This window comes from Panthera leo, chromosome C1 (assembly GCF_018350215.1).
Source record: "Panthera leo isolate Ple1 chromosome C1, P.leo_Ple1_pat1.1, whole genome shotgun sequence".
NCBI classification, from domain to species: Eukaryota; Metazoa; Chordata; class Mammalia; order Carnivora; family Felidae; genus Panthera; species Panthera leo.
In genome coordinates, this window is record NC_056686.1 from 173,776,956 (window position 1) to 173,798,502 (window position 21,547).

Consider the following 21,547-nt stretch of genomic DNA (forward strand, 5'->3'; position numbering starts at 1 on the left):
CTCTAAAGTAGCTATTGTTATTATTTTGGATTTGAAGGAATATAGGCTTTGGAAAGTTTCATTCAGTTCACCAGAGTTTAGCATGTACAGACAGTAAGTAGCCTAGAATAGTTTAAAATCCAAATCTGTAGTAATCCTTTGTCTCTGATCTTTCCAGTGGGCACTACTGTATCGACATGCACCACACAAATGATCAGAAGGCAGAGTAAATGACGTTCTAATTCCCGTCAACAAGGCCTTGCCTTATCACGAAACTCACTTTATATTCTTCCCTTTTTATCTTTTGTGTCTCATTTCCTTTTTTTTTTAATTTTTTTAATGTTTATTCATTTTTGAGAGAGAGAGACAGAGCACAAGCAGGGGAGGGGCAGAGAGAGAGGGAGACACAAAATCTGAAGCAGGCATAGAGTCCAATGCAGGGCTCAGAGCCACCAACTGTGAGATCATGATCTGAGTGGGAAAAAGCAGTGTTTGTTTGGAGTATTTATTTGAATGGGAGAAAACTGGAATATAATCACAATTTTAAAAAAATAGCAAGAAAAACTGTGGTACTCTGAATACTATCTTCCTTCAAATTCTATGAATAGGATTTATTTCTTGCTCATGGAAAACATGGGACTATTTGTGGTTAATTACTGCCCTCTGTTGACAACATGTTAAATGTCTTAATATATTCTTAAGAGTATTTAAGGTTATAATTACAAGAAATTTCACCTATAAATCTTATCTATAAAGATGAATAAATCTAAAAGAATTGAAGTGCCTTTGCTTAACAGCCATAGCTAGTTAATGATTAAGGATGGAATGACACCTCAGGTACCATGACCTATGATCAGTCTTGTGTTACATAATTTAAAACAATATATTTTTTTCCTGAGAATAGTTTCCATTTTCTAAGACTCAAAAACAAAATTTACAAGTCATAGAAACTTTAAAAATTATTAAACGTTTAAAAAAATGTCTGTTTAGTTTAAAAATAAATCATACAGTAAAGAAAAGAGTGGAAAGTAGAAGTAGAAAATAAACATCTTTCTCTCTCCACCTGATTCCACTTCCAGAGGTGGCCACTATTAACTGTTTCTTTGTCATTCTAGAAATTATTTATATATGTATCTAACTTTTTTTCAAAATTGAGGTACAGTTCTCCAACTTTTTAAAAAAATTTAAAACATATATCTTAGAGTTAATTTCATATTAGCACATAAATCAAGATATAAGGCATTTTTTCATACCACGGTTTTTTATTGGCACTTTGAAATTTACAGGCAAGTTTAGAATGTCCTTAATTAGGTTTGCCTCGTATTTCCTCATAATTAATTTAGGTTATGCATTTCTTCTTGGACTATTACATAAGTGAGGCAGTTTTGTTCTCATTTCATTCCATCAGAGGGCACACGATTTAGTTTGTCTCATTACTGATGATGGATGTTCATTTTGATCATTTAATCCAGGTGTTATGTGCAGACTTCTCCAATTGCAAGTGATCCCATTTTTCTGTTCCTGCACACAGAGAGGATTTGAATGGCAGATGTGCTCAGCTAATTACAAAATCAAAAATAATTACTTTGTCAAATCCTTTGTCTCAGGTAGCAGGAATGGAATAGATCTCAGAATGTATTATTTTCACAGTAGCACTGGCTTCTCTGGCCTCTCATTTGATTCCAATGCCCATTTCTGGAGGAGCACACAGATTCATGGAGTATTTGACCAGTTGTACATGGAGTGTGAGGAAGGGTCTGGTATGTTAAATAATTCATATAAGTATGAAATTTGTTAATACGTAGGTCTGTATGTAATGTGAAGTATAATAATAATATTTTCATTGGCAACTAGATGAACTCCAAAAACCAGAACTGCTGAAAATTTACTTTTAAACACTTAGTAAGGTTGTCATATTTTCAAAAAATCCTATTAAAATTTCAGTCATTCTTTTAAATTTTGGTATTCATTAAAAATGTTCACTTTGCACATATATTTTAATAAATAACTTTCACTACTCTAAAAGAAAAAACTTTTTGAAAATATGAAATTTTTAAATGTTTAGATTGAATTTACATTTGACAAAATATTTGAAATTGCATATACTTAAAGTAGAACAAAATTGTCAATATGTTGATTATAATTATTAATTTTGCTAAAATGAAGTCAAGAAAGATCAATGCTATGAAATAAATACATAAATACTTATGAATTGTGCATGCATCTAGTTTGTTATTCATTCAAAGCATCACTGGACAATTTAAGCGATACCCAAATATGCACAATATAAATTCAATTGATATGTCCTTAGACATTGATATGCCTTGGTATTTTGCCAACTTTCAGCCCTATAAAAATTATAGCTTTATAACATATTTTACAACTTCATCTTTATGAAGTATATTGTCTAAGTAGGATAGAAAATATCTTATGCAATAATGTACTAACGTGATTAATAACTTTTAATATTTAACATATGGTCATCATTAATGCTTTGCTGCTTTCTACTTCACCATAATACAAACAGGTGTTTTCTGAATAATCCATTTACAAGCTATTTTTTGACCACCTATTACATGCCACTACTGGGACTATAGCAGTGAACAAACCAGATAAACATTGCTGTTTTCTTGGAACTTACATTTAAGTGCATTTTTCATCAAAGGGGTCAGGGGAAATATTCAGGCATATGACATAGCTTTTGGCCATGTAATGGCACAAACTATCTCAATTTTCTTTGTTGACAAATTTTGTCTGAATAACATGTGGTTTGGGTAGGACAAAGTCATAATTGCAGAGGGATTTATCAGAAGACTTGAAGAAAAGATCTGGCTTTGGGGAAAATGTTTAAGGGGCAAAAGGAAGCAGAAGAATAATAGGAAAATGTCAATGTAGGTAATAGCGTTCTCAGAATTTAATGAGTATAATTAAAAGAAGAAACAAGGAAAATACAAATTTAAATTGAGTGTTGTTTCAGGCTAGAAAGGTATTCTAGAAAGTAAGCAGAATAAGGTTGAATAATTGGTACCTTAACATGTAATGAGCAATCACAAAACCACAACCCTTATATTCCAATGGAAAGATAGTGATAAACAGGTAGTGTCCATTTTGCACACTCAGAAAAGCAAGGCTAATTAGAAGTGCTGTACTTGTAAACTCAGTTCCATTAAAAGCAAAACCAATTCAGGAAATGGTATTTTCATGGCATGATTTTTTTTTTTTCTGAGTTCTACTAGGATTGTGTCAAATCCATATATGAGTTATTCATTTGAGAGTTTAGAAAGTGAGGTGCCTGCCAAAAACCCATCTGGACGGAGAAGAGTATTTCCACTTTTTTGACAATAGTCATTTTTCTTTCTTTTGATGTTGAAGTCCTTCAGAATCCAGGTGACATTCATTAAAGTAAGACTAAAGTAAGACTAAACCATGAAAGTATGACAAAACTTGGTTTTCATTCTCTCACAAAAATTGAAGTAATGAAATGCATAAGTGACGAGATCAATCTAGATTTTTCATGTTTATCTTATTTAGGGAGTGTATCCTTCCTTTTAAAAAATAGATGACAACTGATATGCATTTGCTTTAGTGTAATATTTCAGGCTTCATTATCTACATGTCACTAAGCATGGAAATAATCTTCGGTGAGTATTAACATTCTTTTATGGCACATGGGTTAGGGGGCTGTTTTCCATCTTGAAACATTTCTCCTGATACTTGTTCTATTCATTCTTTGTGGATAGCATGTACCACTCATAATCAATAAGGACCCAGATTTATTTACTGTCTGAAATAACCTTAACTCCAGTCCACTCCACAGTCTCTCTTCCTCTTTAGTAGTCAGTATCATGAAGTTGGGGTGAATATTTTTCATTTACGATGTTGTACATTGCTATATATGATTTTTTACACAAATAATTCATCCAATTGTTTTTTATTTTACTTAAGATTTTATTTTTAAGCAACCTCCCCACCCAACACGGGACTTAAACTCACAACCCCAAAACCAAGAGTCTCTTGCTTTTCTGACTGGGCCAGTCAGATGCCGCAACCCCCCTCCCCCCGCCAATTGTTTTTTAAAAAATACATAAATAGTATATTACTCTATTTCGTTTGCAACTACATTTTTTCACACATGATTACATTTCTGAAATGTATATGTATTTACATTTGTGGATCTCCTTCTTTCACTTTTGCTTTGGTATAGTATTCCATTTATTTAAAAAAGGCAATTAATTTTTTTCATCTCTATGCTTAGGGGAAGTTAGTTTGATTAGCTTGCTTTCACTTGTTTTTGCTTTAGTGAACATTCTTACACGACACCCCGCACAAATCTAAGCGTATGTTCTAAATAGATATGTAAGATTGGAATTGCTGCATTGTAGAATAAGAGGTTTTTTAGTTAGAATAAGAGGTTTTTTAGTTATGCAAGGTATTCTATATTGATCATCACAGAACTATATAAGACTACTTATTTCTCCACATGCTTGCCAAAAAGTGTTGTCAGAATTTTAAATTTCTGATATACTGATATTAAGAAATGCCATCTTATTGTTGATTTTGCTTTTATTTCTTAGATTTCTTGTAAGGAAATATTCATATTTATTGATTTACTGATCTGAGAAATGCCTGTTCATATCCTTTGACTCTTTAAAATACTAGGTTTGCTGTTCTGTCTTGTTTTTATTTAAAAAAATTTTTTTAACGTTTATTCATTATTGAGAGAGACAGAGCATGAGCAGGGAAGGGGCAGAGAGAGGGGGACACACACAGAATCCAAAGCAGACTCCAGGCTCTGAGCTGTCAGCACAGAGTCCGTCATGGGGCTCGAACTCACAAACCATGGGATCATGACCTGAGCCGAAGTCGGACACCCAACCGACTGAGCCACCCGAGCTCAGTCTTATTTTTATTTAAATAATAAATGTTTCTTATATATTTTGGGAAATATTTTCTATTGGTTATATGAATGAGAGATGCCTTCTCCAAATATGTGTGTTGTCTTTCTGGTTTGCTTAGAGTGGGTGGTTTTTGTTTTTGTTTTTTTGTCAAATAAGGATTAATACTGAGGCAGGTAAATATATCAGTCTTTTCCTTAATGGTTTGTGCTTTAAAAATCTTATATAAAAAATTCTACCTATCGTAACATGGATGAATATATTATTCTACATTTTCTTCTAAAATTTTACTTTTAAATCTTTAGCTTTGAAATCTTCATTTTCATCTTCTGTTTCAAACATTTCAAAGTTCTTTCGGCTATTTTTTTTTCACTCTTTACATCTTCCATATAAAGTTTAATATTGGTGTGCCGGTTTCTTCAAAACCAGTTACTGTTGACTGGTAATGCATTGAATTAATAAATTAATTTGGGAAGAGCGAGCTTGAATAACTAAGAAGAGCTGGGATTTAGTGACTTGGGAGATGTACTAAGCTTCGCTCAGAGACAAGCAGCTCATTAATAAAAACAGAAGTAAAGGTTGAGTTAAAGGCTGGGTTCATGCCAGTGAGACTGATGCAATCATGCAGGGCACTGCACTAAGAAGGGTTCTATGCCTAGTTTAATACTCTGCTATCACCATCTTAACTTCTGATCAACTGATCCACAGTTTCCTTTTGCTACTAGGCCCCCCAAATTATGTAGCTGGTGTTAGAGAGTACATGGGTAGAGTGGCATAACATGGGCAGATAGGGTGGTGGGTGTATTTGGAAGTTCTCTTCCATTGGCTTTTATTTTCTCAATGAAATAGGAAGAAAAGGTTATTTTTCTCTCTGTGCTGCATTCTGGGTTATATCTCAAGGTCTCATATTCAGTTCATTAATTCTTTCTGTGTCTAATCTGCTGTTTGATTGATTCAATACTTATTATTTTTAATTTATTTATTTTTTAATGTTTATTTACTTTTGAGAGAGAGAGAGAGAGACAGAGCATGAGAGGAGGAGGGGCAGAGAGAGAGGGAGACACAGAATCTGAAGCAGGCTCCAGGCTCTGAGCTGTCAGCACAGAGCCCGACGCGGGGCTCGAACTCACTGATAGTGGGATCATGACCTGAGGTGAAGTCTGACACTTAACTGACTGAGCCACCCAGGTGCCCCAATTCAATAAATTTTTAATTTTTGTGCTTGTATTTTAATTTTAATTCTATTTGATTTTCTTTGAACTCTGCCTTTTTTCATAATTTGGTGTTTTTTGTTTTATGCTTTTCGTTTCTTGTTTTTTATTTAATGATTTTATATGTACTTTCTGGCCTTTTTTTTCTTTAGTATTTTTTTTTTTTGAAGTTTTAGGTACTCTAATCAGACTGTTGACTACGTGGTTGCTAGTGGTTATTTATGACACAAATAACTTTCAAAATGTTTTCAGCTTCACAGTGAGATTATTTGTGATAATCCTGTCTTGGGTTATATATCTTTTCAGAGAGTTTGTACATTTGCATTTGCCAGGTATTCCAGATGACAGCTATTATCCCATTTGGAAACTTTTTTTCACCCTTTATACAGGCATTTTATTTCATAAAATTGTCATAATGCATTGACTTTATTAGAACAACATAATTTACTGCTGTTTTTGGAAAATAAACATGTGTGAGTAAATGGGGGAGGGGTAGAGAAAGAGGGAGAGGATCCAAACAGAGCCCAATGCAGGGCTCCAACCCACAAAATCGTGAGATCATGACCTGACCCCCAGTCAGACACTTAACGGACTGAGCCACCCAGGTGTCCCCAATAAGTGAGTTTTAATACAACTGGAAGGTCTGCAAAACAATTTGAGTAACAACTACACTTTAATTATGATGTACTGTTTTATTTTCTTTAGTTTCCCAATAATCAATTAAAAGTCAAAAAGAGGAATACGGTTTAGTTTTAAAACATTATTTAAATTCAGTAAAAACTTGCATGTATGGGATAAAATTTTTGCCAACTAAAACATTATTCTTCCCAGTTCATACTCTATTTCAGTGTTTTAAATTTTAATCACACAAACAGAGCTCTTATTATTTAATAACAGCTCTATATAAACATAAATTTTTATGAATAAAACATTAAAGCTTTATGTAACATGAAATATTCTAGATCATAGAAAAAGGGAATGTTTCTTATATCATTTTACATATTTATCATAACCTTAATATCATAACACATTAGGAAACTCTAGAATAATTCACTTAGCACTATTAATTTTCTAAATACATTGATTAGAAATACAATTTCCCATAGTATGAAAATAATAACACCAGAAGCAGAAAGGAGTTAGAAATATAACTTTTGTTCAGAATTAGGGCACCAAATAAGCAATTACACATACACATTAAAAAGAAACCCCAGGGGTGCCTGGATGGCTCAGTTGGTTAAGTGTCCACTTTGGCTCAGGTCATGATCTCACAGTTCATGGGTTCAAGCCTCACATCGGGCTCTCTGTTGTCAGCACGGAGCCCACCTCAGATCCTCTGTCCTCCTCTTTCTTTGTCCCTCCCCCACTCACACGGTGCTCTCTCTCAAAAATAAATAAACAACAACAACAAAAAAGGAAAAATACAAATATTTAAAAAAAGAAAAACCATATGTCAAGAAATATTTGTTAAAATTCTATATGCAATCAGAATTTCTAAGCATTATTAAGGAAAGAGGAATCGACAGAAATTGCTTAAAAACAATGAAGAATATTCATACACACACACATACACAGATAAACCAGCAAACAATACATAAAACAGTGAAACACTGAGATAATTAAAAGTAACAAAAAGACAGAAATGTCCATTATCATGAAATTTTTCAATATTATTTTTGGCACTTTAGATCTGTACTGCCCAATACATTAGCTATTGTCCACATGTGAATGTTTAAATGATTTACAATTAAATCAAACTTAAAAGTCAATTCCACAGTTATACTAGCCATGTGCACCTAGTAACTCCCCTGTTGGTAGTGAAGATTTAAAGCATTTCCATCATCACAGAAAATTCTGTTGGATAGTGCTGTTCTTCTAGATATGCAACAAGACAATAAAAAAAAATTGTATACACATTGAAATAGGGAGAGAAACTTACTCTTAGATGTAGGCAACCAGATTGTATACCTAGAAAACTGAAGAAACTACAAGTACATCAGTAAGGAAATTTGTTGACTGTTTAGGTTAATACACACAAAAAAATCAATGTAGCCTTTTTTCTCTATTAACAATTACCATTGCAAAATGGAAATAAAAAATACTCTGTTATTGTAGCAAATAATGAACACATAAATAGTAAACAGTAAATGACAGAGTACCCATATATAAATTTAATGGCAAAAATGAAAAAATCTGTATAATTTGTTTTCGGTGTATTTCTGATGGGCATTAAACAGGACCTGTGCAAAATGGAGAAACTATGTACCTAAATAGAAATGATTGCAAAATTAATGAATAATTTCAAGCAATTCCATAATAATTTGATTTTTACTTTAGATTTTAAATAAGATTTTATATTTCAGAAGAATTATACCTAGTAAAATTACAAAGACAAACTGGAAGAAGAGGTTCTGTTCTTGCTTTACTAGATATTAAAATTGAATATGAAAACATCATATGCAAAAGAAAGTGTATTATCTCATTAAGGTGCATAGTAACTCGTGGAATATATAAAAAGCCTAAAAGAGTCTAACATGGTGTTATATAGGAAATAATTCAGTGGGAAATTGTTTATTTAATAAATGTTGCTGTGGGTTGATTAATCATCTGACAAAAGAAAAGCCAGATTGTTATTTCATTATTTAAAAACCACTGTCAATGAAGTAAATGCTTAAATGTAAAGAAAATGAACAAAAATAGTAGAAAAATGAAGTGCTATAGGTGTTACTAAATGCAGAACATATTCAGAAAACAGAAAAGGGATAAAAGTATAAAAGGGATATATTTAACTACACATTTTTATTGTGTGACAAAAGATACCACAAAGTAGCTAATGACAAATGATAGTAGTAAAGGCTAAATAAGTATATCTTAATATAAAAAGTTAATATATCCTACAAATATTTCTGATAAGTTGATTTAAGAAAAGACAAATACCAAGCTAGAAAAATGGCAGTTGTGGCAGACATGGTTAATAGCCATCAAATATTCCCCAAATATACCTCATTTGTCTTGCCCAGACTTACTAACAGTCTGATACCATAAGACTAGGTAGCGTGAGAAGTCACAGATAGTATCTGAAAGCTAAGGCTGCAAAGAGCTTTTATGTCTCCTCTGCAATTCTTTGAGTTTTTGGAAGCTCTCTTGGAACAAATACCATAGGTAGTTCAGATATAACACTGAAGGGTCTTTTCCAGTCTAAGTCCCTGAGTGACTGTGGATCTGGGTTTGCTGCTAATTCATTCTGGGCGTGTAACATGATTGAGAAATAAAATTCTCCTGTGTTAAGCCATCAAAGTTTCTGGGTTAGTATATTATCAAAGCATATCCTAGATTATCCTAATACAGCAGGCAAGTTATAGAAGAAGAAATAAAACAGTAACATGATCATTAGGAATATTTCAGCCTCACAGGAAGGCAAGTTAAAGGAATAATTAAATAATATTTTTGTCTTCAGATTTACCAAACTTTCAAAATTTGATAATATCCAGTGCTATGACACAATAGGAGAAAATGAAACTCTTTTTCACTTTTTTCATGATTTGTTACAAGTTTTGGAAAACCAACTTGTAATATATATTAAACAAACAAGAAAATACATAGTCTTTAACCCAGCATTTCCACTTTAAAAGATGTGTCCATGGAATATCATATAAAAATAAAAGCAATAGTAGTTACATGCATACACATACAAAGATGTTTGTTGCAGGCAGCATGATTTCAATATAAAACTAAATAGCTGGAGTACTGAACATCTAGCAATAGAAAAAAGGTTGAACAGGCTTTTGACCTAAGGAATGGTCAATATGTTTGTCAAGAGAATTTTTTCAAAGTTCAAGTGTACTATTTGTGACCCATATTTTTGTAAAAGAAACGAATAATCTCTACATGTGCATGTATCTAAGATATTCATATGAATATAGGGAAAGTATGAAAGAATATACTAAAGACTGTTGAAATTAAGTCAATATTGTGGGAAAAGAAATACAAGAGTGGAGATGATTAAAGCTTTCTTTATACATTTTTGTATCGTCTTTACTTGAGACAATGTATACGTACTAACTTAGGGATGAAAGAAGAAAGAAGTCATTTCTAAATATTACAAGGAGAATTTTATGCACTTCTGAGCCTTTCATGTGCAGAGATATTAACATTATTTGTTAACAATTTCATAATGGGTAATTAGCAAAAACTATGTTTTTCTCTCAAGATTTCTATCGTTTGACTTTACTTATGTTGCATAAAAATAGAAATGGGTTCTAATTATGTTGAAAGGATATATCAATAAGTGTCTTAATGTTATGTTAATATAGTCAATTCTGTGTGAACAAGTTATGTTAGCTTAAGTGAAAATCATTGAAATAAAATGTGTTTCCCTGTAAGTTTCACCTATTGCTAATAATTTTCCTGTAAGCCTAAAAAATGTTATCTCCACAGGGAGACTTCAAGTATTTAAAGGTAACCATTACTGATTATTTATGCTTTTCTTTCTTGGCTTAAACATTTTCAAGTTTCTTCAGCTCTCATATTACAAATTTCAACACCTAAACTCTTCTTAAGATGCTTTAACTTGTCAATGACTCTCTTAAAATAGGCAACAAAAACTGAACATAGTATTCCAGATGCAGTCTAGCCACCTGGAGTTCACCATTGACTTATTTCTCCCTTTGTTTTTGAAAAAAAATTAAAATAAAAACATAAAACCAGAATAAAAATAGAAATTAAAAAAATTAAGGCAATTTAAATAAAAACCTTTATTGTGAATAGGCTATATCAAACCTGTGGTCAGCTAAGATCTCTTAACATTTACTTTTTAGTGTGAACTATTATCACATTGTATCTCTCTTATATTTTTGTAACTCGTGACATTTTGTATGTACCTCTGTTAATTTCATAGTGGGGGCATTCCATTTTTTTCATCCTATCATGATTGCATTAAATTGTGATTTTTTAAAAAAAATCCATGTATTAACTTTTACCACTATGGTTTTAGAAATGGTAAATTAGGGGCTCCTGGGTTGCTCAGTTGGTTAAGCGTCTGACTTTGGCTCAGGTCATGATCTTGTGGCTGGTGAGTTTCAGCCTCACATCAGGCTCTGTGCTGACAGCTGGGAACCTGGAGTTTGCTTCAGATTCTGTGTCTCCCTCTCTCTCTGCCCCTCCCTCCCCTCAAAAAAAAACATTAAAAAAAATAAAATAAAGATAGAAATGATAAGCTACAATGAAAATATTGAATTACTCAATGCCACAGAGTAGCATGACTGTGAAGTCCTCCACATCCCCAACACACACAATACCCAATTTAATTTACGCAAGTTTGTAATATACCTACACATTCACCATTTCACTCAATATTCACTTTCCAAATATTCAATAAGAATGATGAATAATCCCATGAAACATCTTGGTAATGATCTACCATTCAGGGGAAGACATGCATTCAGTGCAAGAGATTAATATTGTAAATGATTGTTGTTTGACTCTTTTTTAATTAACAGACTCTGCTTTTGAGGACAGTTTAGATTTACTTTAAAAATGAGAAGATAGTACAGAGTTCCATATTATTCCATACAAGCAGTTTCATATTACCCCATTATTATTAACTTACTGCATTATGTAGCACATTTGTTACAATTGATGAATTAACATTGATATATTATTATTAACTAAAGTCTGTAGTTAATATTGAGGCTCACAATTGTACAGTTCTATGGGTTTTAATAAATGCATAGTGTCATGTATTCACCTTTATAGCATCATATGGAGTCTTTAGAATAGTTTCACTGCCCTAAAAATCCTCTGTGCTTCATCTATTCATCCCTCTCTTCTGATAACCACTAAACATTTTAATTTCTCTATAGCTTTGTCTTTTCCAGAATGTCATATAATTAGAATTATACACTACATAGTCTTTTTAGACTAGCTTTGCTTTCTTGAAAATATGCATTTAGCTTTGCTCCATGCCTTTTTGTGGCTTGATAGCTCATTTCTTTTTGTGGCTAAATACTCCTCTGTTGTGTGGGTGTATCACAATTGTTTTTTCACTCACCTACTGAATGATATTTTTGTCGCTTCCAGTTTGGGGTGATTATGATTAGAGCTGCTATAAATATTTGTGTGTAGGTTTTTGTATGGACATAAGGTTTTAGTTTATATCAGTAAATGCTAAAGAGCACAATTGCTGGACCAGATGATAAGACCATTTTTAGCTTTTTAAGAAACTGCAGACTTTCGCAGCAGGTGGCCATAACGTTTTGTATTCCCACCAGCAATGAATGAGAATTCCTGTTGCTCTACATACTTACCAGCATTTGTTATAATCAGTATATTTTTATTTTAGCCATCTATTAAGTGTGTAGTGATATATTGTTGTTTTAACTTGCAATTCCCTTGTGACATAGGACACTGCATTTGAAGAGTTCTTCGTATATTTTGGGTATAATCCTTTATCAGCCATGCTTTGCAAATATTTTCTCCCAATCCATGGCTTATTTTTTCATTCTCTAAGTGATTGACTGGTTTATATTTTCACCCAATGATTTGTTATATGGATACATTCTTAGAACATTTAAAACAAATAGAGAAAATGTGTGTAGTTTAATACTTAATAACACTTTCTCTTTTCCTTGTATAGCAAATCTAAAACATATTCTTTGATTAAATCTCAGTTGTCACTGGATGTCACTGTTGCTTTACAAAATATGACTGTTTTGTTCATAAAGACTGTTAGGAACATTTCCTAAATAAGCACTTTATTAAAAGAAGAAAATCCACATTGTTAAGTACCTGTCAATTAGGTTTAGGTACAAGCTACATAGGATATCAATAATTAGGTAAACATTTATTTTTTAATTTACAAGATATTAGTTTATTGCTAAACTTACAGACATGTTTCACATAGCACAAAGAATTCACTAGGAAGACTATACAGAACTAAGATAGTTTTTTGAACAATAATTTTTTCAAGGTAGAGGATTAAGATTTAGTCCACATATGGTACATGGCTAATATGTAGCACATTAAGAAATTTCAAAGTATTTTATTACTTACAAAACATTTTAAATCAATATATGTAATATATATAATATATATATTTAAATATGTATATGTAAACATATTTACATACATATATGCTCAAGCACTAAAAACCTAAATGCTTAATATGGAATAAATTCATCCTATAGACACTTTTTATCATAACCTCCGTATAACCCCTAGATATCATAACCATCAGGTAAACCTGCCTCTACAGATCAGTTTTTTCTTACAAAATGCCTTATACTGAAACAGTTTTTGCACATGTCATTCCATGCCTTCCTTTGTCCCACCCCATTGTCAGGCTAAACTATTCCACTGTAAGCATCCTTTCCTGAAAGACTCCTATATTGGAGTCTTATTTTACATTATCTTAAATCTGCCCTATGGGGCTATAAACTTTCTGAAGGTGGTAGAGTATCTGCTTTATTGATTCCTAATGTCCAGTAGCGCATATAACATCATTCGTAAAAATGTGTTTAATTGTGAAACTTTGGTTAGCAATGACTACTTTAACAGTGTAAAATATTTAATACTAAAAGTCACTTACAATCATAAGAAATATTACTAAAAACTCATTTGGAGAGATATGGATAAAGTTCTAAATCTAAAATAAATATAATTGATAAATAATTTACTTAATTATTCCTTAGACCAAAGGATATAACTAATTACTCTGTTACATATCTATACCTAAGTCTGAAATGGGTGGCACTTCCAGTGTGTTATATTAGTCACAGAACATAATATTTCTAGTCATGTTAATTGTTTATGCAGGTTATATTCCTAGGCATCTAATTGGATTTATGTAACAATGAATCCCCCGTTTTCTCTATGCAAGTTTTTCTCAGCTTCATATATTTTGTAGGAACAGAAGCGCAAACAGTTTGCAGTGGAGACTACATGGCTCTCAGAACACATTGCTGAGGTTGCACAGAACTTTGCAAGGGATACAAAAAATTGGTTTAGGTATTTGCATTTCATATCAGAATTGGAACACAACTTTAGATCTCTATATTGAATGGGAATGTAACAAGACAAAAATCCTCTGGGATTTACAGCACAGAATTAGGGCATAGGGTTTCTGAACACCTAAACTTGACATAATGAAAATAACACCTAAACTTGACATAATGAAAATAAAAGAAACAGACAAACTCACTCTCCAAAATAAAACAACGAAGATTCAATACATTCTCTTAATATACCAATCCTATGTATAATCTTTCCTATGTATGATCACGTTTTCCTATGTATTATCCTTTCTAATTTAAAAAATACTTTATACAACAAGCAATTATGTCACTATGAACCTGATTTGTTGAGTGCATTAGAGAGGGTATATAGATACAAGAGACTGTCTTATCTGTACAAAGCAATAGCCATTGGTAGCATTCATTGTTGGTCCTTGGAAGATGATTGTTAACAAAAGTCTTCAAAAATATAGACTGACAAAAATAATACTCTTAAGTCACAGTTAGGAAAACATATATAAAATAATATACTTATGCAGAATGAATCAGAAATCTTATGATCCGTGATACTATGGTGAAAGAGTGGTTTGCTAAAAATTACTTGAAACTCACAGCACATGATCAACTTTATGTGACAGAGGTGTATTAAAAATTTGGGTTCACTTAAAAGAATAAATACTTTGGAAGGAACAAAAAGGAAAATAATTACAGTGAATTACAGTGTTGTTAAGTAATATATATTCAAAAACATTTATGAAATTTCTCTTGTTTTTGTAATAAAACCTACACATAAAAAATCCCTCTTTTCTACACACCAATAAAATCAGTGGTTTTTTTAAAGGATGGGTTGTGTTTAATATGGATATAGAGTGACTTATGCAACCATCCACCATGGTATTCTGTTGATTTCTAAAGCAATGCATATGGGAACGTTATTTGCCATGGTAAAATGTGAATGTGAACATTTCAATGATGTTACTAAGAGAAATGGTAATGAGAGTTTTTGTCCTGCAACTATCTATAATTAGTTTATTATCGATGGAAAGAAGATTTTCATCAGTATAGATTATCTGATAATCATGCAGAATAAAACAACAGGATCAAATCTGTATTACCATAGTAGATAAAGAAGTTGACTTTGTATCTGAGAAACAAAGGAATATATAAATATAGGTAATGAAGAAAGGCAATTGGCAACTGAAACTACTTACCATGGTAAGTAGGTATAAATCTAATTTATAGATTTATAGATTTATTGATACTGGTACAAGGAGAGCATTTTTAAAAATTATTTATTTGAGAGGAAGAGCATGCAAATGTGAAAGCAGGGGAGGGGCAGAGAGAGGGAGAGAGAATCCCAAGCAAGCTCTGCACTGTCAGTGCAGAGCCTGATGCAGGGCTTGATCCCATGAACCATGAGATCATGACCTGAGCCAAAATCAAGAGTCTGCCGCTTAACCAACTGAGCCACCCAGGCGACCCCTAAGGAGACCATTTTTAAATATAATACAGTTTGTAGGGGAGGTTGCTACTTTCTCCCGATATCATGGTAACCATATAATTTATTTTGCAAATTGGAAGTTCTCTAACAGTGAAGGAGCTTAAATATTAAGGGATTCCAGAAGAAGGACTACATTTTTACCTGAATTTACAGCAATTTTTACCTGAATTTACAGCAAACTTGGATACGTGTTCAGTCTACCTAAGATCCATTCTCTACTTCTCTTAGGATAATAACAGAGATATTAGAACATATTAGGATAATAACAGAGATATTAGAACATATTAATGTGCATAAAAGAATTTGTATTGCAAGAATGTATAGTAAAAATGTATATTTCATAATATTGGAAATATTTATACATAAATATTACAATATGCATTTCTTCAGATAAATGATTTGAGTTCTTTAGGTAACAACTCAGGGCAACATAATTGCAAAGCATATGCCTGGGAATCCAAGCAATTACTAATAACTAAATTTATCTATAATCTATCGATCGATCTATTTAACATCACCTATCTATCTTAAAAAATTCATGTAAGGTGAAAATGGTCTTAATAGAAAAATTGCTAAATCAACCAATATTGACTAAATTATGCAAAATTAATGATTCAACACGTATGTCTATGTAGCTGATATAAGTAAGTACCGTCTTAATTCTTGACTGCATTAAAGAGTGGGAAATCAGTGAAAAATTGTAAAAGCATTCAAATGTTTTTCTTGGTAAATTAATTTTCTCATGTTTTGATAAGGCTAATGCTAATTTACTTTGGAAACTACCTTTGCTATAGCCTCCACTATGTTCCAGAAGCTAGTCATCATTTACCTCTTTATTCTCAAAATCAATCATCACACCTTATATTTTATAGTACCTGATAATTTATAAAATGTTTTTATATCCATACATGATCCTGATAGTTTCATTATGAGTGATACATATGAATATTTATGCATTCAGTTTGAGTGAGAAGGAATAAAATTACCTTCAATGTATGCAGATTTTCTTTTAAATTTAGTTCTACCAAAGAACCACTTCGATTGGTTTGACAAGCAAGTTTCAAGCTTTGACATGCACTTTATGTATTCCTGCATATAAACAACCCAAACACAGTGGTTTAAAATGGTGTAAAAGGCCAGACAGTAAATATTTTACACAGTGTGGACCACATGCTGTTGCTTTTGCATGTTGTTATTATTGTTGTTTATCTCTTAAAAATATAAAAATGATTGATTCTTAGGTTGAAGTCCCATACATAAAAAAGTTGAAGGATGGATTTGGCCTGTGGTTGTGGTTTTCCCAGCCTCGCTTAAACAACAACCATTTTATTTACCCTAATTCTGTGGATCAGAAATTTGGGCTGGGTTTTGCTAAGTGGTCTTTTTCTGGTCTCACTGATATCATGGCTCTGGTTAACTAAGACCTCAGCTGGAACTGTATGGTCTAAGACAGCCCAATTCACATCTGAGTTTGGTGCTGATTGTAAGCTGTGTTGTGGTGTCTCTCATCCTTCAGGAGGCTGACCCCAACTTCTTCAAACAATTACCTGAGGATTCTAAGATCATATTGGAAACCACAAGTTAGAAGTCCAGCCCTGATTCAAAGGAATGGGAAATAAACATCACCTTGTGATGGGAGAGTATAAAACCACATTAAAGGTGCATGCATACATGGATAAAAGTAATTATAGCAGCTATTTTTATAATAAATATATCACATTAAGATCTAGAAACTTGATTATTTTATGTTAATGATAAGATTTGCTGGAAAGAAGTCATATGACAAGCTAACCTAGCATACCAGTTTATTAATTTGCAAAGGGATTTGACTGCCAAGAAGCCCACAATGCTTGTGCCAGCCAAAAATATATATATTTTTTTCTATAAACAACATGGAAGTCCACATTTTTTCCTAAAGTTTGCTTCATAAGGAGGAAACTGGTGTGTTTTTGGCATGGGAAACATGAGGTATGGGTAGGAGTAAATTTTTTAATGCTTACTATCCTTGGGACAGATGCTCTGACTTGGGGCTTTCAGCATAGATACCAGCTTCCCTAGCCTGTGTTCCTTTACTGCAGAGGCATAAAACATAAATAGAGTTTCACAGACTCTCTCCTAAGCTAGATATGGCGTAGGTTCTACCTTGCAGTTGTTCTACTATCAGATTCAGAAGGAAAAGAAAAAACAAGCATGAATCGTGTGAGGACAGTAGCTTAGCTTCTGAACACCATGATGGTGGTGTATATATACATACTCTGTAAAGCTTTTAGCATTCAAACTAATCTATAAATTCAATACAATTAAAATTAACATTCCAGAAGTTTTGTAGAATTTGATTACTTGATTTAAAATTTTTCATGTAAGGGGCACCTGGGTGGCTCAGTTGGTTAAGTGTCCAACTTCGGCTTAGGTCATGATCTCACAGGTCGTGAGTTCAAGCCCCACATCGGGCTCTGTGCTGATAGCTCGTAACCTGGACCCCGCTTCGGATTCTGTCTCTCTCTCTGTCTCTCTCTCTCTTCCCCTCCCTAGCTGACACTCTGTCTCTCTCCTTCAAAATAAATAAACATTTAAAAATTTTAAAAAAATAAAATAATTTTTTTAATGTAAGAGTTATTGCCCAAAGATAGCTAAATGAGTTCTAAACACAAAAGAATGCCTCCTTTATCAGATATTAAGACACACTGTAAAGATACAACAATCAAAACCTCATGATATGTGCATATGACCAAAAAAGCCCCAACTAGAACAATGTAACAAAACAATAAAAAAAAAAAAAAGTTCCATTAACACAAGGCAACTTGGTTGTCATGGTTTAACAAATCTGTGGGGGAAAGGACAGATTGTTTACGTGGTGGGAATGAGAAACTGGCTTAAATCTATAGAAAAATAAAGTTTACCTGGAGCTCAAATCTATATGTAACTATTAGGTGGATCAAAGACTTCAGTGTGAAAGGCAAAGTATAGTGCTAATTCTAAAAGTAAGAGAGATTATTTTTGTTACTATGATGTCATGAAGTATTGCCAAAGTCCCCAGTGAATGAAATGTATTTATTCACACTTCTCTTCAGTGAAGGAAACAATAGAGAATTCAAGAAGGTGAATTACAGGCTGGGGGAAGATGATTAATACGGAGGGATTAGAACCTAAGATAACAGAGTAAACTCTGCCCATTGACAAGAAAAAGACCAGATACTAAGAGAAAAACATTCAAAGGAGGTAAGTATTTATTAGAATTAATGTGCTGGCTAAAGTGTTCATGAGGAGATGTTCAACTTTACAAATAATCAAATAAATAAATACAAATATTTAAAACATCAGTGTCACAGGGTGAACGACCTGGTTTGCCTAGCATAACCTGTTTATGATTTATATCTCTTTGCAGTTATCATTATCTCTTCTTAGCTATTAAAAATGCTCTGGTTTGGATAGATAAGATTATATATTTTCTTATTAGCTATTGTGTTCTATGCTTCAAATGTGAAATAAGTAAGCAGACTGTACCAAGTTGTTGAAAAGACTATAGAAAATTAAGAGCAGATTAATCTTGCTGATGGGAGCGTAAGCTGTCAGTGCTACTATGGAAGGCTAACTTCCAACCCTTATTGGGACTGTAACTGTGTGTTTCCTCTCACACTGCAGTCCCCCCACTGACTGTTTGCCCAAATGACACTGTCACTATTTGTTACTGCATGACTGTGGTAGCAGGAAATTGGGGGCACTTATGTATCCATGAACAGAAAAATTAAAAATGATTTGAAATGGGATACTGTGCAGAATTTAGCACTTGGAACTAGATAAATATCAAACAAAAATCGTCAACTATAATGTTGAATGAAAAAAAATCGGAGAAATTATACTCGTAGGTAAATATCATTTGTACAAATTAAAAACACAGCCATAAAATAAAATCATTTAAAAATAAGAGTACATACATATTAAAGACATATACCAAACACAGTATAGTGAAGCAATGGGAAGAGGCAATGGGGGCGAAAACCTATGGTGAAGGAGAAAACATGCAATGTAAATTGAGGAAGCATGGGGGTGTGTGTGCATGTTTATACTGTACAATATTATACTATGTATAGTAGCATATTTATTTCTCTCTTGCATAACTTAGCAATAGGCTTTCAGTTTACATTTTCTTGAGCCTTTATCTTTGAAAAGTAACACTACATAAACAACCATATATTAATTTAGTTTACATTTTCTTGAGCCTTTATCTTTGAAAAGTAACACTACATAAACAGCCATATATTTATTTATTTTTATGTATGTATGTATGTATGTATGTATGTATGTATGTAGTAACACTACATAAACAGCCATATATTTATTTAGTTTACATTTCCTTGAGCCTTTATCTTCGAAAAGTAACACTACATAAACAGCCATATATTTATTTATTTTCCTTCAATTATTGGAAGTATTTCTGTAGTCTATAATTCTTTGTTGGACACAAGGAAGAGCCAAATAAAATTACTTTAAATATTTGTTTGAAACAATTCCAGATTTGAAGGAAAAATATTAGTATGGATATACACAGTGAAATCAGTGAATTACAGTGGAGCCACAATGATTACTTGTAAGAATAAACCACTTTTCAATTTATCTTTTGACACTCTAAATCAATGACTGACACCACCAGCAATCACACATATAGACTGATTCTTCAAATTTCAATTGGCTTGGTGATGTTTGTATTTGACTTTTGTGGAAACAAAGAACATAATAAAGAGAAACAACATTATACAAGTCAAAAATAAAAATAACTTACTGGCTCTGGAAAATTTAGTTAACTCAGAATTCTGGCAAAACATACAGAATATCTTAGATTTTGCTTATGTAATAAAAGATATATATTTATACAAATAAAATACATTCACTAAAAGATGTCTTTACTAATTGTTCTAACATTTACTGATGGCCAAACACTGGCTTCTGAATTGCTTTTATATTTCATCACCTACATTTTATCCTCATAACAGCCCCATGAGTTAATGTTTAGTATGGGTTCAGCTGAAGTTAATGGTGATTCTCCTATCTAATTTAAGCGAAGAGGGTTTTAATACAGGGAATGGTACTTACAAAACTCTGGAAAAGACTGGAGGATCAGTCATTAACCTGTACTCCTAAGAATCACTTACAGCAAAATACCGTGAGACCAGCCCACTGAAGATTCCATCTATGACAAACACAATCTGAGATTTCTGGTCACTGATTCTAGAATTACACTACTTTTGTCAGTCTTGGAGCGAGGTAATAACCAGCAGAATTGATGATTCTAGAATCCCGCCACTTTGGCTGGAGACTAGGAATCAGAAAACTGCTGTCCAATGATTGACTTCTACTTGATCTACTTAAGGAAAAGAGAAACTTGAGGCTTAGCCGCTCTTCTCTAGTGATTTACTTCTGGAATCTAAGTCTCAAGCAGATGCATCTCTTCAGAAAAATCTAAGTCACATCCAGAGCCATAGTTGCCAGGAATCTGGGAAATGTAACATTTTTATTTTCCTGCCTAAATAGAACATTAGATGGGTTGAAATGCATGTTGTGTAAGTCAAAGCAAGAATCAGAAATGGAGGAAATAAGTCAGTTGTTGAGGCTATATATTTAATTAATGCTTTGCAACAGGTCCTAATTATACTAATTTTCACAAAAATTCTTTCTTCCTTCCTTCCTCCCTCCCTCTCTCTCTTCCCCTTCCTTCCTTCCTTCCTTCCTTTCTTTCTTTCTTTCTTTCTTTCTTTCTTTCTTTCTTTCTTTCTTTCTTTCTTTCAGAGAGGGAGCTCAAGCAGGGGAGAAGGGCAGAGGGAGAGTGAGAGAGAATCCCAAGTATGCTCCACACCCAGCGCAGAACCTGACTCAGGGCTGAATTCCATGAACCATTAGATCATGACCTGAGCCAAAATCAAGAGTTGGATGCTTAACTGGCTGAGCCACCCAAGT

At 32.8% G+C, this 21,547-nt stretch overlaps 1 protein-coding gene across 10 annotated transcripts in view; it reads right to left on the reverse strand.

Moving 5' to 3' along the window:
• Window positions 1-20,785, reverse strand: part of TFPI (tissue factor pathway inhibitor) — a 102,263-nt gene extending 81,478 nt beyond the window's left edge. For 7 of the 10 annotated variants that reach the window (XM_042949404.1, XM_042949406.1, XM_042949402.1 and 4 more), the window contains exon 1: window positions 20,687-20,785. The gene's annotated coding sequence lies outside the window, so the exon portion shown is untranslated. Of the gene's footprint in view, window positions 1-16,581; window positions 16,685-19,530; window positions 19,596-20,686 lie in introns of all 10 variants that reach the window. The other 3 variants (XM_042949399.1, XM_042949401.1, XM_042949400.1) reach the window with 3 other exon arrangements.
• Between the last annotated feature and the right edge of the window lie 762 nt (window positions 20,786-21,547).